The 17,714-nt window shown below is 33.2% G+C and overlaps 1 long non-coding RNA gene across 1 annotated transcript in view; it reads left to right on the forward strand.

Moving 5' to 3' along the window:
- Nucleotides 1-17,714, forward strand: part of LOC149090041 (uncharacterized) — a 155,372-nt gene that overhangs the window by 120,243 nt on the left and 17,415 nt on the right. The window contains exon 2 of the long non-coding RNA XR_016192673.1: nucleotides 7,773-7,823. This is a non-coding gene — a long non-coding RNA (uncharacterized LOC149090041). The remainder of the gene's footprint in view (nucleotides 1-7,772; nucleotides 7,824-17,714) is intronic.

A 17,714-nucleotide genomic window follows, 5' to 3' on the forward strand; every position in this document is an offset into this window, starting at 1 on the left:
ATATGAAGACGCAAAGATGGGCTATAATTTTTGGGAGTGGTTGAGTCTAATAGAGAAATGTGTAGGTTAAATTAGAAGGGTGGAGGTGTCGATATTAAAAAAACCTATGGAGGATTTTGAAAAGAAAAGTTAATCGAAAGATAAGTCTAAGAGAGGTAAAATGTTGGATATGGAATTTTCACTTGAGCTCCGAAATGGAGACAGATGAAGGCCAGCAGTAAAAAATGAAGCGTGTAGACTTATTTTGGATAGATTCTAATTTGTCTGTGTTGGTTTTAGTATGGGGGGGGGGGGAGGTCCCAAGTTTCACAGGCATAGGAGAGAACAGGGAGGATATAAGTCTGGATTTTTTCAGGTTACGACGAAGGAAAAAGAGTTTTTGGAGACATTTAATATAATCAGACATTTTATATATAAGAGACATTTGGCGAAATATAATCAACGTAAAGATTCCGGTGGAGATCGGAGGAGGTCATAACGTCCAGGTATTTATAATGGCAAACCTAAGAGATATAAAAGAATTTCTGATTAAATAAGGATAAATCTTGAAGAATTCTTTTTTCCTGGTAACTTTCATAAAAACTGATTTTTAGGAGTTGAGGGGCAATTCCCGGGTTGAGCACCATTCGGAAGTACATGAGTTTGATATATGGGTGCTCTTCTGATACTGATCTGCTACGAGTAGCCACAACCTAAAAAAATACTCAAAAGAACACATGGCATAATTTATTTCTCCGGCCGTGAAATGATGATATAATGATTACTAATTTATAACTAATCATTTATAATGATTATTTATTTATAAATAATCATTAAACTGATCATATTATTTAACTGATAATTATTTATGGATCTAATAAACTGATTATTTATAAATAGATAAAATGATTATTGGTGGATGAAAAAGAAACTGTTCTAGTAATAACCTCTTTAAGATCCTTTATTCTCTTGAATATCTATTTTTAAACGTTGGTTTTAATTGAAATTTGTTTGAATTATGAGAGTGATATCGGCATCTCATGCCAGAAGCACGAATGTGCAATGTCTCTGGAGGAAAAAAAAAAGCATGGGAAATGGCATTTTATGATGTTTACTATACACATGTTACTTTATAGAAGTTATGTTCCTAAATGTTTTGTAAGATGTGTTTCAATAGGGTTACACATTCGCGTTTCAGGCTAAACTTAAATAGAAAAATAAGGTATCCAACCAGCTGATAAAGAAAAGTGAAAATTCGCACATTCGCACTTATGGCATGCGAGAGACGGTGTGTGAATTGATGAAATAATTATTATTTATATCAAATTCATAAAACAATTATTAACTATTTTGAAAAATAATCATTGATGAATCGATAAAATGAAATGATGAATAAAAAAATTGTATTAGACGTTGAATAAAGAAGATATGAAATAATAAATATAAAAAGATTAAAACAAAAATAATAGTGATAAAATCATCATTCACACTATAATCAGGTGAGACAAGACAAACTAAATTGAAATAATTCAAACATAATTGAAACATGATGTAGTAGCTCCGGTTACACCACGCTCGTTATAACGTGCGTTCGGATATATCACACTTTGCAACAATAATTGAAAAAAAATTAACTACTATTTGGATCTAGGTAAAGTTTTCTGTTATAACGCGCTTTTTCTTCGCTTCCCAGTATGTCTGACATAACCAGGGGTTATTGTACTATTATACACACACCTAATTATTTTGAGACGATACAAAAAAAAATCAATAAATCTTTGTGGGAAAAAAAAAATTTATAAGTTCCCTAAAGTTTCGGATGCCTTTTAACATATCTCGCCAATTCCATATTTCTTCTAATGCTAATTCTAAGTAACAGGGTGGAAATTCAACGCAACCGTCTCTTCTTTTTTGGGGGATGAAGTATCATTATAAGCTGAGAGACCACCATGCTCGTCAATAGTCAGACATTGAAACATTGAATTACACACCGAGATTTAATGGCTATCGAAATGATCGGAGGTTCCTTGGAAAAAAAAAATGGAACCTCATTATAAAGGGCCCCGTGAAACTAACTATCGAGTCTTTTCGTCGCATTGAGAGAAGAAATAACAGCTTATTCTAGGAAACACCTCAGCCGAAAATATAGTTTCGGGTACGCGATCATAAGAGGGATAAGAGGTTCTATTCCTTTGTCCCTTTATCTAAAAATGCGTTGACAGCAATTTCATGGTATTTGGTTTCCGTCTGGACTGTGGTGACATCGCAAGTGCTTTTATGAGGCAGTTCTGGCATCTGCTAATCACCTATTGTTAACGGAACACGACACTATCGACTGGAAACGTGACAGCTCAACACAAAGATATCTAATTGACTCTTTCGGCTGGAAATCTGATAGGCATCTATCATTATTATTTGGGTTTTTTTTAAGTCACTGATGTAACGATAAGCTTTCATATTCGAATCCAATCGTTCCATGGATACAAATTTAGTAATAAATCTATTTGTATACGATATATCCAAAAATTTCAGAACGTTTTCATATCTAGATTGATTTTGATGCTGATTCTGATTGATTTCATATCATATTGATTTTAACAAGCCCACCGCTTGTTAAAATCACTTTTATCCTGACGAATTTTATCTTATTAGATGGCTGATTTTTATAACCGCGAATTCAAACTAAAATTTCAAAAATAACGATTTGACGGAAAATTTTTATTACGTAAAAATATGATTTATTCCACATATACTGGAATTTACAATTGCGTTAATAAGTGATTTATTGATTTATTAAACTAGCATGTACAGGGTGTCCATTGATTAATTTAAATTATCCACCACATTCGTCGGAGAGGTATAGTTCCAATTTAAAAAATTGCAAGTGATGTCCAGCTGACAGAAATGAGACTTGGCAATTCCACAACCTTAAATTTTCTTTCGAGATTCACAGTTTTTGGTTGATGAAAATTCATTTTTAAATATTTTTCACTTTTGAAAGTGAAAAACTGAAATTTTATAATGTGATTGGAATTGACTTGATTTCGTTTTTGCCATTTTATTTTATAAAACGGTAATTTTATTTGGAATAAATTATGTATTAAATCTTCAGATAAAATTGAGTTCCAATACAAATTTACACCAATATCGAATGAAGTGAAATTCAGTTTTCATCAGTAAAAATCACTTTTGTTGTATTAAAAAGATTCAAAATTTTCATGTACATACATATACGGTAAATGTCTATCATGTATACAGTGCTTGTGATAAATGGGTTACTATGCGTACTAACCTATCGTCTTGATAAATTTATCACTTTTTCTGGCAAATATGCATAATACCCTTAGTGTAATTGGTGAATTTGATAAATATGATAAAATTCCAAATGAGCCAAGTATGTGTGATAAATATAGTCGGAACCCGATATAAAGATAAAAAATTTCACGATCGTACCCGGATATAAGGAACAATACATGAATGAATTATCATATAGTACGATTTATCATGTTTACCAACGACGCAACGCTTGGGTATTGCGCAAAATCACCGATAAAAATGATAATTCTTTCAGTATTTATTAAATTTACTAACGACGCTTGCGTGCGGGTACTATGCATGATCGCAGGTAAAAGTGGTCAATTTACGGAAATTTGTCTAACTTACTTAAATGCTCGGCGATTATGCATAATAAGTGGATTAATACCATAATATCCTATTTACTGTAACATATATTTAGTGTATTCTTATGAAACTTTCTGGAATTAATCCGGAAGACTCACGTTGATATGTAATTATTTTTCGCTTAGGGGATATTAGAAGTCCCAGTCTTCATTCAGAGTATGGGTAGATTAACCGAGTCCTTCGCGAATTACGGAGATGAACGCCACTGTAGATGTACCTCATCGCTCATTGTCTCTCTATGCATTGTATTGTCCTCACGAACCATCCCAGTTTATTCCCACGATACCGATTAGCAACTTGTCCAGCAGTAGTCTTATGTATGTACTGCATATGTTATGGAGCTGCTGACGTGCGTTATATAATCTGAATTATAAATGTAATTTATTCTCAAAGCAATCAGTAATATACCACAGCCAGAATAGACCACAGACCTTCATAAAAATATTATGCGTTGAGAAAAGATTTATTTTTTATTTATTTATTTATTATTATTATTTTGATTCTGGAATCTTTTCCTAAGTCTTGACTGAAAAACTGTACACACGCTATAGGCTATAATCTCATGGAGAATTTCAAAGCATGCAATGACAGCCGAGTTGGTAGCAGGTTATAGCCACCACCGCTGAATACGGAGTCTAGGTCATCACATGTTATTCCCAAGTTTAATATACGGATGCATACACAAAAGCGATAGCTAGAGCCCGAATTACATGCGCTAATAAAGTGGCAAAATATGCACTAAAAACGCTTAAATATGAACTAAAAAAGCTGAAATATGCACTAAAAAAGCTGAAATATGCACTAAAAACGCTTAAATATGAGCTAAAAAAGCTGAAATATGAGCTAAAAAAGCTGAAATATGAGCTAAAAAAGCTGAAATATGCACTAAAAACGCTTAAATATGAGCTAAAAAAGCTGAAATATGACGTGCATATGCACTTATGCATTTGCACCGGGCTCTAGTTATAACAAGTAAAATAGCCAACATTGTAGCCAAAATTTAGAAAATTTGCAAACTGACCATAACCAAATGTGTTGGTGAGCAGAATTATTTTATAGCTGTGTGTGTGTGTGGAATATCTGGTGATTCCCGTGAATATGACGTTATCCTAGGGTGACTATATATTATCTAAACAATGGAACATTCATTCATACACAGCTCATGTTGAGATGACTGATTCACGACTAAAAATTATCAAAGTTATCTTTCACAAAAAGAAAAAAAAAAAACTTGACAAGAGATGAACATTTTTACCATAAACTAGAAGATAGCCGAATACCTACACACACAAAATAACATGTCCTAACTGGTTCATCATCGCCGAGCCAAAACCGCTGAAGCTATAAATATGAAATTAGGCCAATAATTTCATTTTATGATATACAGACTAAGAAGGGATTTTTTCAAATTAAATCCCTAAATGGGTATTTAGTAGCAAGAATTCTCAGATTACCAAATTCACGCGAGCGAAGCCGTGGGTAACAACAGCTAGTTATAGATAAAATGATTCTGCTCTCTGTGAAATACTAGTGATATAATCATCCTAGTTTGACCTATTGCGCCTGACTTGTATGAAACACATGGTCTCAATGCCTATTTGAAAGAAGTTAGTGGAGTTTTTTTTTTTTTAAATTATCCAATAAATCGAACATGAAAAACAAAATAAATTTTTTTACAATAATTTTTACAGTAAATAAGTTAATTTCTTATTCAAATCTTTAACCTCGTAACCACGTAATTTCGCCGGGGCCACCTATTTCATACATGCCATACATACTCAACCCACTGCCCGCGCGCGGGCCAAATGTGTCCCTCGGAGTCATCTGATGTGGCCCGTGACATCAAACCTGATTTTGTAAAATTGAACAAAGTAGCATATAAAGAGATCATGTGAGCGACCCGTTGTGCAGTTCCACTACACTTAGTGGCCCATGGTATATTCCGAGATCACTCAAGTCAACTGCGATGCAGTTCCATACCAAATAAGTGACTCGCGACATATTCCCAAATCATTTTAATGATTCACGGCACATTTGCATATCACTTAAGTAACGCGCGGCACAGTTCCAGTACATTTAATTGGTCCGCGTTGCATGTTTAGATCACTTAAATGACCCGCTTTACATTTCAGGTCACTTAAGTGATCCACAGTGCAGTCGGAGCTGTAATTAGGATTTTTGCCACTGGGAGCACAAAAATGATTTTGCTGCTCACACAACTTTAAAATTCGATAATTTTATAACGGTGTTTTTTTCCCCCACATAAAACTGTAGCCCCTTAAATTTTAAAGTGGTCCGCGTTTTCCTAGAGGTTGAGCAACCTTGATCTGTTCCATTAATTCTCAAAGTGAAGTAAGTTTACGTCAAGGTGACATATCAATATTCATATGTGTGACTATTCAATGTCATGAAGTAGTACTACCTTTTTAGACTATTTTATGGATCCGCAAGACAAGAGAGCCGTGCATGGCGAAAGTTTGAGAACCATTGATGTAGGACTATACCAATGCTATCGATAAATTCCTGAGTTTCTTTGGTTACCATTGTTCTAGGATTAAATGCATGGAAAACATTTGTACTAATTGACTATAATTTGATATACATAACTGAAAACAAGAAAGCACTCATGAAACTATATAACATACCACGTGAAAACTATAATAGCACGCAGTTCCAATCAACGTTTTTTACGTGTAATAATCTTAAATATTAGAGATGGTGATATCTATTGTTATTTATAATGATAATATTCAGGTTATTTCTATAAAGCCGAATGTTGATTTATAAAATTAATTTTCTCGAATAAAAATACAAATTCCATTGTTGAAGAGTAACGAATAAACTAAAAAATTAAAAATTTCACAATTAGTACAAATGCTTTGATAATTTGTGTATTAATTTCTTATATAAAGACTAATGCGCAAGAAGTGTGAAAGAAATATTTTTGGTTCGACCGGTTTCACAGAACTTTGATTTGTGGCAAAAATTTACATGGAACCTTCTTTTTCCTCATGTGATAATTTATAAAGTTTAAAATACTGATATAGGTTGTTTTTTGTTCACGTCCTGTCTCTCTCTCTCTCTCTATATATATATATCGAGTGACTATTGGGCTTGACCATCCTCGAATTTGAGACAATTTATATAATTATTGTCAGCAAGATTATCTAGTAATTACAGGAACTCAATCGGCGTATGATTTTTATTTTTATTTGCAATTTCCACCGTGATACCAAATTATGCCATGCAATTTCAGATTCACCACTGCTAAGGTAGCAGATCTACTCATTGTGGATGCGTCTGTTTGTGACATGAATAGAGGAATGCAGACATGACATTTCATCTAAACGAGGACGAATGCCATGGCGGCTGGACGTCCAGTCTCCTCAACATTGTAAGCTGCGGTGCAACATCTATCGAGTGACTATGTAACCACGAGTGGAATGTCATCATCCCAGGTTACCGTTGAATACAGGACGTTCACCGAGCCTCAAGGACGCTCCCAGTGCCGAGAAACGATCGACGAGTGTTATATGCGAGATTTCTAGATTAACCATTGTTATTGGACCCCAGATTGCGCTAAATCTATATTTATATTTCAAACTGCAATGATATTGTTATATAAATAATTGTTGAAGCGACTAATAAATTTACTTTTGTTGCCTTTGTCGGAAGTGGCTGTATGTTACTTGTTATTTCATAAAATTTCCGGACACATCCATCCTTTGGAAACACTTCATTATCTCTCTAAGAGATGTGAAGTGGAGTGTGTATCCGGTCCATCAATGTTCAATGCCTCCCTATATATAAGCATTATTGAATTCCATTTTATCTGATGTTACAGTTATACTGCACGAAAAAATTCCTATATACATAAAAAGTATATAAGTTTATACATTTTAATGTATCTATCAAGCTTTTTGTATCTCATTAATGTGAAACAGAAGGGACTGCAGCAATTGTTTGTCGTTGACATCACTTGAGTTTAAAACCAATGAAACTTTTTAAATCTTTTACTTTGACACATATAATATTCACATTTTATATCATTAGGGCACTTCAAAAAATTAATTTTAACATAGTTCTCATATGTATCCGTTTTTTTCTTTCAGATACTTCAAATGTCGGAATCTGAAAATCATTTTGCACTCATAATCACGCTGGTAAGATTTTGTATTATTTTTCTTATATGTTAAACTGCTGAAAATCTTTGTTTTTAAATTTTTAAAACTTTTTCTTTATTATTTCAATTTAAAAAATATATATGTTCATGTCCTTTCTATAAATTTTCACATTGCTATATTCTTCCATGTTAGTAAATTAGTTTTTTCATTTCATTAGCTGACTCGACTCTTAAAGGCATTTAGAAACAGCACCAAAATTTTATAATTCCTTAACGCTAGAAATACAGGACATGCTGATATGCGTGGTATTAGAAAAGAGCATTATTCAAATCATTCATTTCAATAAACGATATTATAGATTCTTATATTGTCTATTGAAATGAATGAATTATATTGGCATTTGAAGAGTAGCAAACATTTATCCCCCATAGTTTTACCTTTTTATAATTATACATCAATCACCGAAAAGTTTGCTTTTTACGCTGTTCATGATGTACTGCATGCAGAGTCGTATTTACAGGCGGCTAAATTGGCTATAGCCCAGAGTAGTAAGTTCGGAGTAGCGGCAAATTTGAGGAATTTGCGTGAAGAAAGTTTTTGAGACGAACGGATGAAAAGGGCAACAAATTAACCATAAATCCGCCTCTGCCAAGAGAGCAAGGGACCAGGTCAGTGAGTGACCAAAAATGTGACCTAGAGACGGACAATTCTTTCTTTCCTTCATTTATGCGGTTCTTTCCCCCAATTTTCTCAAATTTCTGAATTCAAATATCTCGGCGAATATCACACTTAGAAACGTGAAGTTTTGTTTTTGTTGTCCTCAGACAGGGCAAGACCTTTCTATTTCGGTTTTTTAGGATAGGGTGTCCATATAGAAATTTATATTTTTAATTTTGTCCCGTACTCTCAAATCTAGTACAGAGTGGTTTTTAGCATATTTTGAGTATTTTTCGAACTGGAACCATTTCTCAACGACGAGCGCTTGATGAGATAAAGACCGAGTTAGGACTTACAGGACACATTGTTTATCAATGGTTCTCAACATTTTTAATCTCACGGAGTCTTTTTATTCTAAAATGTCTCTGGTGGAACCACACAGGCCTCTTTTTTATCAGATTTATTGATTTATTTTATTGTCATGGAACATCTGGGAAGTGCACACGGAGCACCAGTTGAGAACCACTGCTGTATACCGTTGTACCAGCTGAAATTAATAAATGAAGAGCAAATTATTGGAACTTTTTCCCAAATTTAAAAATATACTAAAAAAAGAAACTATTTTATAGTTTAGTTTTTGAGTTAAAAAAAAATCAAAATTGAATGTCAACAGTAGCCGAAAAATAAGAATTAAATAATAAGCAAAAGAGTAAAATAAACTCAAAACTAGTGCAGTGTGATTTTTTAACTCATTTTGAGATTTTTTTAAATTGGAACCATTACGATGAACGATTGATGAAACAAAAAGGCCGAGTTAACACTTACAGGGCACCCTGTATATATGTTTGTTTGGCACTTGATTAAATTGCCTGACGTTTTTCCTGAGTCATGCTCACAGCTGTGTTAAATCTTAGCGTAGTGGGCTAAACATAGAATAACGTAAATAAACTGCGGCATACTGTATTTTGGGTATTAATGGTGATTTTTCTCAATCGAAATGGAAAGCATGTACGAACGCTAATAGTAAAAGGAACTTTATCATCACGAATTTCATGTAATGCATTTCTTCAAGCTAAAGTTAAAAGCTACGGTGTCACAAAGTGTCTGCATAATGTTTTCTTAAGAATCTAAAAATTTAATTTTTAATCACAATTTTGATTTTCTTCAATGATCAGTCAGCATATGCTGTAATTTATTTTTCTATCTCGCACTCCCAGAAATGTTCCCGGGTTAAGAACCACTGTTTCAACCTATACTTGCCAACTAACTACTACGGAATTTCCGTAGTTTCTACGAATTTTTCTCATAAATACGGAACTATGGCTGTAGGGTCAAAAAACTGTCCAGCAACAATGACCTTTGGAATGTATATTTTGATAACCTTGATTCCCAAACAATAGTTTTCACTTTTTTAATGCTCCCAGTTTATGAAGAAAACCGGGCAGTGGCAGGTATTACTGCCAGTTCGCGATTTTTTTTTTAAGGTTGAAGAAAATGGGTTTCAATTAAAAAAAAAAAAAATTCTTGAAAATTTTTTCTTCTAGGACGTTTTTTTGGTGAGGGAGGGATTGGGGGGGGGGAGGGCTTCAACCAATGAACGTTGCCACTACATAGAGGCTTGGTGCCAAGGTTGGTACTATATATGCTCCAACCTTTTCTTCCCAAGCCAAAAAAAACTTTTACCTGGATTTTTTTTAATTGGAAAAAACAACAACACACACACAAACATATAATGTAAGAAAAGTAAATAAAACAGAAGACAATACAAGAATGAAACATGCATTATGTAGCTCTTAGGACCTATTCTGTCCATTCTACACTAAGATTCTTTTTCCTCTATTTTTGCTGAAAAAACGTTATCTTTTCCTGTCCCTTCTCTTCCCGGGACTCAAAAACTAACAAAATGAACACGTCGCCAGTGCTACTCTTATCCAGATTTATCAGAGAGAAAAGAGCCACTAGTGCGAAACCGTGATTTCAATGGTTATTCAAAAAAATAAAAAAAAATACCCAAGACGTTCACAAATTCCAAGTAACTCAAAAAGTGTGAATTCGGCACAATAATAACTGATCGTAGTTGTAGACTCCTTCGGACTCGTCAAAATTCAAGCACTACTTGCAACTATTAGATACAATAGTGCCACACGTCTCACAAAACGAAAAAATAACAAATTCAACGAATGAAAGGAATTCCAACGATGGACAGACACATTTCTAGAGAATTTGTTTCGAAGTTATTTTCTTATCCCTCAAAACTTTGTTATTTTGTTAACAATTTTTTCAGAGGGAGGACGGAATCCTTTCATATAACATATCTAGATGATATACATTTTTTTTTTTTTTCATTTCGCATATAGTCATCGAATTTGAAGGAGAGGAAAAGTACAATTTTCTCATCTTTTTTTTTTCTTTCTTTATAATATATATATATTTTGCTTTGCTCATCATAAAAATGAATGCACATCGATGCACATGAGATGCACGTTCCAGGACTAAAGTAAAAAAAAAAATTATAACAAAATTGAAAGGAGGACAGGAGAACAAGGAACGAGACGGTGGTTTTTTTCCCTCTATTTTCTGTACTTTTTTCCAAGCCAAAAAAAAAAAACTTTTACCTGGAGTTGTTTCTTTTTCCTCTCTTTTTTGCCTCAACGTTATCTTTTACTCTTCCTTCTCCTCCCGGGACTCGAACCCTCTTCATTTTTTTTTCTTTTCCCTGATACCGCCAGCTCCTCTGGCAGTTTTTACGCTTGCCCTCATCTCTATCCCTTTTCTTTTCTCTCTCACATACTAACATATACCCGAATTCAGAAAGAGAGAGAGAGAGACTGAATTCGGTACGTATACTACCTTTAGGTACTGCTGCTGCTACTGATTCTCTTCTCCTAGATGCCTCTCTCTCTCTCTCTCTCTCTCTCTCTCTGCCTGTTTCCTTGAAGACGAAGCAGTAAGAAAAAAGAGAGGAGAGAAAAAGAGCGATAAGGAATATACAGGGAGAGGAAAAACTTGGAGAAAAAAGGAGGAAAGAGGACGGAGACGGAAAAGAAATACCCACGTTAAGATAGTACTGGAAGGATAAGGGTTTTCTAAGAAAATAGGAAAAATAAGGAGTCTAGCGCCGTCTGACGTCAGTTACTTCTTCTTGCCATTTGCCTGAACGAGCTTAAGAAAGAGAAACACATACATATATCCCTTATGCAAGTCTTTTCTATGTGTGTGTGTGCTTTTATGTGTACACCTATACACATACCTATTTATATTTCTAAGCTTACCCCCGTTTCTTATTTCTTTCCCATTCCCATATCCCTCAACTTCTCTTAAAAATCAGTGAAAAAGGCTCTTGTGCACAATTTTCCTTTCAGAAATAATGAGACATTTTTATATCTATGTATTATATATATATATATATATATATATATATATATATATATATATATATATATATATATATATATATATATATATATATATTGTATGTACGTATATATTTCCCAGGCATTCGAGGAAAAATCAAGAGCTTTTGTTTAGTTTTAGTAAAAAAAAAATTGAAATATATTTCTTCAAAGAGAAGTGAAGGGTAATTTTTTTTTCGTTTTTAAGTGTTATAAGAAAAATCATAGGAATCAACGATTGGAGTGCGTTATAATAATATAAGAAAAAAATAAATTTTCAAAATAAATATTGTTATGATTTTTTTTTCCTTCAAATTTTTGTATGTTTTTGGATTGTTCGCGATTCATGCAAAGAGATTGACTAATAAATTTTTAAGGTATTTTTCTCTTGATATAGTAATTGAATGCTCTTATTGTAACGAGCTTTAAAGTTAAGAGTTTGATCTTATAGGAGATGTGTTTGAAATGAGAGATGGCATAATATAGAAGATTTTGATGTTTACCAATAAATGCCCCTATTAAAATAAATGATTTATAAAAAAAAAATATGATTTGTAGGTGACTCCAGGTTTCAAATGACGAATTTTTTCCAGAATTTTTGAAATTGTTTTTATTTGTCTATTTGAAAATGAAATTATTCTAAACTCCAAAGCGGTTTCATTTTCATGTCTATAATAATTAAAAGTAAAAGTTATTTCCAATTAGGTAAATCTAATTTAATGCTCTTAGTCTGAAAATGAAATATTTGAATTCGTTTCCTGAGGATTTGTGTTTTTTCTTTGATGAAAAACTTGATTTCTCAAGAAGAAATGGATCTGGCTGTGCAATGAACTAAAAACTAAGCGTTATGTTTGAAACATTTTGATTTACATGATTTTGAATTGAGATTATCAAGCATTTTTTACGAAAAATATTTCACGTATAAAATCATATCTCAAAAAGCTTTCAATAGTATTCTCAAACTTTCAGTTCGTTACAAATATCAGTTCAAAAAATTTAACAGCAATAATCTGTATGAAGAACATGATAAAAGCATTAATTTTTAGCTCACAATGTCTAGCAGAAGTACTGAAAATATGATAATTTTACACATAAAATTGACAACAGAATTTTTTGCCAAAATACTCATGAAATAACATTTATTTCCTTAATTTTATACTATATCCAGACTAAAACCACATTCGTTTTATTCAAAATGGTATTTTATGTAAAAAAAATGTTTTTCGAAGGTAGATAGTCGACTTAAAGTATTTTCCTTGCTAGAGTAACTGAATGCTCTTATTGTTACGAGCTTTGAAGTTAAGGGTTTGAAATGACGGATGACGTATTATAGGTTATTTTGATGTTTTTCCCTTTTAAAATAACACCCTTAAAAAAATCAGTGATTCAAGACTTGTTTAGAGTATGATTATTAATATTATCAGAAAGCATAATGCGAGGGCGTATGAAAGAAAAGAGAATTTCATCACTCCAAAATATATTAGTAAGTCCTTTATGGTCTGTTTTCGAATAACCCTCGTTGACATTTTGCCCTTGGTCCAGCACGTCTTCTAAGATAGCGTAAGAATGATGTAGACATGCTGGAACACGTCATTTTACATTGCTTTCGAATTCGACTTGGCTTTTTACAGAGCATTGTAAGATCAGTGGTTCTCAAACTTTCGTCACTCACTTCTCCTTTTCTATCGTTTATCCAGAATTTATCCCTACAAAATTGTGTGATAAAGAATCAATAGCTTCAAAGCACACATAAATATCTCCAGCTCGCCGCAACACCCCTGACAAATGTTGGCGATGTCCCTAGGAGACGTGATGCACACTTTGGTAACCACTAATATGGATGAACGAAATCGTCGGATCTGCTGTACTGATTTTACTCAAAGGGAAAAAATTGCATGGAGCAAATTCGTTGCTTTCTGATGTGTGTAGAATACATTTTAATGTGACGACTATTGACCAACAAGTCTACAACATGAAGAGGCATCACGGTTTTTGTCACCAATGAAGACTTCTAAGAATAGACCAAAGTTGGACCAAAGACAAACTTTGATGAGGGACATTTCAAATTAAACTACACCACGCTTTATGCTAAATCATTCTCATTATTTTTAACGAGCCCTCGAAATATCGATTTTTTTTTATTTCCATGATTTCTTTAAATAAAGCCGTTTTGTCGTAAGCACCATCCGAAAAATTGTCCAACAACATCTGAAACTGGTCAAAAACACCGAATCGCAGTCAAACGTTAAATATTTCCTGATAAAATTTGATATTTGTCAATTTGACACTGAATGTTTCTATACGATAATAAGAAAGTCTTTATAACTGATACTAATTCTAGAACAGCAAGGGTTTTGAATTTTTGGATGTAAAAAAAACTTTACTCAAAATTTTAATCGAAGCAAATGATCCTAATGAATCTAGAATTCACATGTTTGCCAGGAATAATCAGAATTCTATAACTTTGCCAAATTTTCATAAAGAGAAGAAAAATGCTAAATTTTCCATTAAAAAAAAGTTATCGACCTATCATACTAGACTCTTCAGGAAAGAAAACGCCCACACTCATACTAGAATCAATCAGAAGTGATGAAGACAGAAGTGAAAAACATAAATTAAATTTATTTACTTAGTCTGCGTTGACTAGATTTATTTATAAATTTAAATAATTCAATTCATTCAAATAATTCATTTTGCTGCTGAAAGTTTGGTTGATTTTTTTCTTATCCTTCTGAAGGAAACCCTCTAATCCTATCTTACCCATGTTAAATTCAACTAACTTTACGCGATTATTTTGTGGAATCAATTAATCGCGTAAAGCCAGAGACGCCTATAATACTAGGGATGAAAAAGAAATAGTCAACTGATCCCAAATTGTTATCGATTACTAAAATTTTGATACTGAAAATCTATATTTTTTCATATTGTGAAATAGTTTCCTTGAGAGCTCGTATTGGTAACAAATCTAATTATGTGTACTTAATAATGCATAAAATATCAGTTTCATATGATCAGTATAGTATATTTAGTAAACTGACTTGGCTTGGATCTTAAATTTAGTTCATGTGAGATGACGAGCGTAATATTTTTAAAGTAGCTATATCTCACCAGAAAAACATAAATTACCAATAATTAGCCAATACAACTGTGGAAAAGATGCAGAATTGCATGCTTGTCAAAAGGCAAAACCTTATACAATTTTTTTAGCAATTCTTGGACATGAATGACTATATGAGACTCGTAAGATCTGTAACTGTACACCGATTTCGATAGGCAAACTAACTGTGCTTAGACATGAAAAATTCTATAGAAAACATAATTATCGAAAAATACTATAATTCTACAAATTCAGGGATTCGGGATATCATCATGAATAAATAAGAAAGGCACCAATGTATTTTTGAAAAGAAGACATTAACATTTAGATACACCACAGGATAAATGAAAACTCGGGTACAGTAGGCTCTCGACTATCCGGCCTAGTTTAAAAACAGTAATACATAGGAGTACGCAGAATTTTCTCAGGGGGGGGGGGTTTAAATTTTTCTTTTCTTCTCAAGGTGGGGGGCGGGGAGTTGCGTGTTTTCCGGCAAAATAACAGCATAATCTCGGCTTGAGGAGGGTTAGAACCCCAAACTCCCTTCCCCCCCCCCCCTTGCGTACGCCAATGAATGCAGTACATTAATAAATTACAATACTACCTTTTCACGTATGTGCAATCATTTATCAATGAACAGTAAAAGGAGTTTAAATAATTTTTGTAGGAACTTAGTCCCTACTTTTTTTCCTTTAAACTACTTTTTGTTCATTTTGAAAGTGTATGTATTTGTACTAACAGCAGTGTTTACTAACCTTTTTAATGTAGTGGACCTCCTTTAGTGTAGGTCAAAGCACCACGGACTCTCTATAGCGAAGTTCAATTTCCACTTTGCCTTCCCATGAAATCCAAAACGCGTTGTTTTTTATAATTTTCTTATCATTAAAAAAAAATTGAAGTAATAAATTATAATTTCACAACACTAAATGTGTCCTCCATGCAATAATAGTAATGAAAGTGATCCAACGCACCAACGTTCTTGATGATGAGAGTTCCAGCACGATGCCCACACGACCGCACAGTGAAAGTGTGAAAATACGGCTGTACAGTGTACATAATTTTATGTTTCCAACACACACAATGAAGTTAGACATTATAAAGTTTATCTTGGAATATGCACAATATTTTTATTCTTGGACTTTCGTTTCTTGCATGAAAGTTTTAAAACAGTGCAGTTCAGGAGTAAATAACAAAAATTTATCAAGTACTCGCCTGTAGTTCGAGATCAGATAATATTAATAAGAGCAGGTATTTGTATAAAAATAATGTTTTTTTGATGGTATGGGTTTGGGTAGGAAATGAGTATTTAAAGAATTCCGGCTTATCCGGCTTCTCGTTATCCGGCCCAACCTTCCACCACATTAGGATAGTCCAAAGTCTACTGTAATTGAAACACGCGAAGAAAGAACACATACTCAGACAGTCACAATCAATTAAAAAAAAAAGACTTGCAACACAAAATGCTGCGTATGAATTTCAATTCCCAGTAATAATATTTTCAAAGAATCACTTCCACGTCAGAAATAGATAAAAACAATCAATTACAGCTACTTAACGAATTTGAAAAACCGAATAAATAAAATTAAATCATATTTTTAGTTGAGATTATACGTAACAGAAAAGCACACTAATAATTAAGATTTTTTTCCTCCCTGTCATTTATTATCCGGACACGACATATGTAACTGATTTTACGGCCGCGCGAACTCAAAATCGAGGGCCATAACTTGATAAATTATCGCGAGATAATTAATCGTCAACAGGTTTGTGTGTGCACCGAGTATAATACTACTCGTAGCAGTTTTTGTAATTGTCGTTATTTATTATGTATTTTTTTTATTGTTGCTATTATTATTTCAGCGATGTAAAGATGACTGAGAAAAAGTACATTAGGGGTATAGAAAAAAGAAAGGGCGTGTGTGATACATACGTACAAAGCTTAAATAAGTTCAGTTGAGCTCTAGCTCCAGCAGAGCTAAGGACAGCAGGAAGACAAGAGCTTAAGCAAAAAAGAGTGAGAGAGGAGGGGAAACAAGCAGGAAGTGAGGGAGAGATGAGGGTGAATATTGGGGCCCCTGCACAGGGTTTCTCTATGACTGCGGAAGGGTTTAGGGGCCCAATGGGGCATTCGTACATATATATATGTATGTATAAAAGGGTGAATGACCCTGTGCAACATACCAGGTGGGGAACTTGAGGGAGAAAAGGGGTATCCCTACGATGTTGCTCTCTCTCTCTCGTGATAAATTTTTTCCCATTTACTGATAAGTTCAGTTCACTATCATGTAGATCGATTTTTTTTTTTGGATAAAAGTGGAAAAAAAATTGTGACTCATCAATATACTATGTATAATAGGAATGGATATTTGTGTGATTGATATCGGAATTATTTTCAAAATGAAATTTTATAATCTGATCAGATGAAGATACAGTGAGAGATATCTTGGGAAATTTTCATTTCCTCCTCGTCACTTTGTTTTTAACGGGTTATCTGAAATTATAATGAAAATAATTATTTTTTTTTTCTCTCTTTTATGATGCGAATATATCTCTCGTAATGGAACTTGATGCTAGTTAGAATTTCGGGAACTTTTTTCTGTTCATGATATTATGTTTCGTTCATTTCAAATTTGTTCTTAAACTTTCTTTTACCGGCCAATATGTGGGAACATAAGTTCTATTATTTAACTCTCTATGGTCCCTTGTATATTTGAATATTCGTGGCAAATTACATGGTCGAGGAAAAATACCTGCCATACCAATTTCTTTTCTTCTTTTTTTTTT

Source organism: Pholcus phalangioides, unplaced genomic scaffold (genome assembly GCF_987345545.1).
Source record: "Pholcus phalangioides strain wild (caught in Gottingen) unplaced genomic scaffold, Ppha-v1.0 ptg000001l_1, whole genome shotgun sequence".
In the NCBI taxonomy this organism is placed as follows: Eukaryota; Metazoa; Arthropoda; class Arachnida; order Araneae; family Pholcidae; genus Pholcus; species Pholcus phalangioides.